We start from the raw sequence: 877 nt of genomic DNA on the forward strand, positions 1-877 counted from the left end.
ATAAAAAATGGCTCTATAATAAGTGATATTATCTAAAAAGAACTGCTAAATCTGTAGTTGCATTAAAAAAACTTGATGTACAAAAAATTATTAAACGATATGAAAAATTTAAATCCAAAAATTTTATAAAAAATTCTGATAATTTAGAATTATTTACAAAAAATATTGCAAATAAACTTAATATTAAAGAAGATATTAAAAAATATTTACAAGCCGAGAAAGTTGTATGTTAGAGCATGTACATCAGAAATAATTATGTTCGTAGTATGTACAAGGTATATTTAATTAACTATATTTAAAAACAAATCAGAAGTATATTTAACTTTGGTTAATAAATGTTCTACAATTGAAGAAAAATTATATGCATTATGTGGAATGTCTAGACATACGACTTCATCAGAAAATTATTTTATAGAATCTACATATGAAAAAATAATTTTACCGAAATCATTAATAATAAATACAGAAGAACAAGTCGTAAATGTGTTACCTTTAATAGCAGCACGAGCGAAAAAATCGTGTGCGATACATCATGTAAAATTGATGAGATTTTAATTGATAAATATCAAAAAGTTCTTGGAAATATAAATATATGCACTTTAAAAAATATATCAAAATTAATGTATTCATAATTGTACATCTATCATAAAAACTCCAGATAAAAGATTGGGTCATCCGTAGATGTTACATTTAATTAATTAAAGCAATGTTTCTGCCAATTCAACTATTATCTCCACATTTTCCACAAGTAAGATATATTAGATGCTTAATATAGATTTACACATTTTTGTTAAAAAATGTTAGAACTTGATACGGCATTAACTAGCGCTGATTTAGATATATTGAATAAAATTATTACTTTAAAACAAGAAAAAAC

Source organism: Pogonomyrmex barbatus, unplaced genomic scaffold, assembly GCF_055798465.1.
Source record: "Pogonomyrmex barbatus isolate J1 unplaced genomic scaffold, ASM5579846v1 scaffold5, whole genome shotgun sequence".
Lineage (NCBI taxonomy): Eukaryota > Metazoa > Arthropoda > Insecta > Hymenoptera > Formicidae > Pogonomyrmex > Pogonomyrmex barbatus.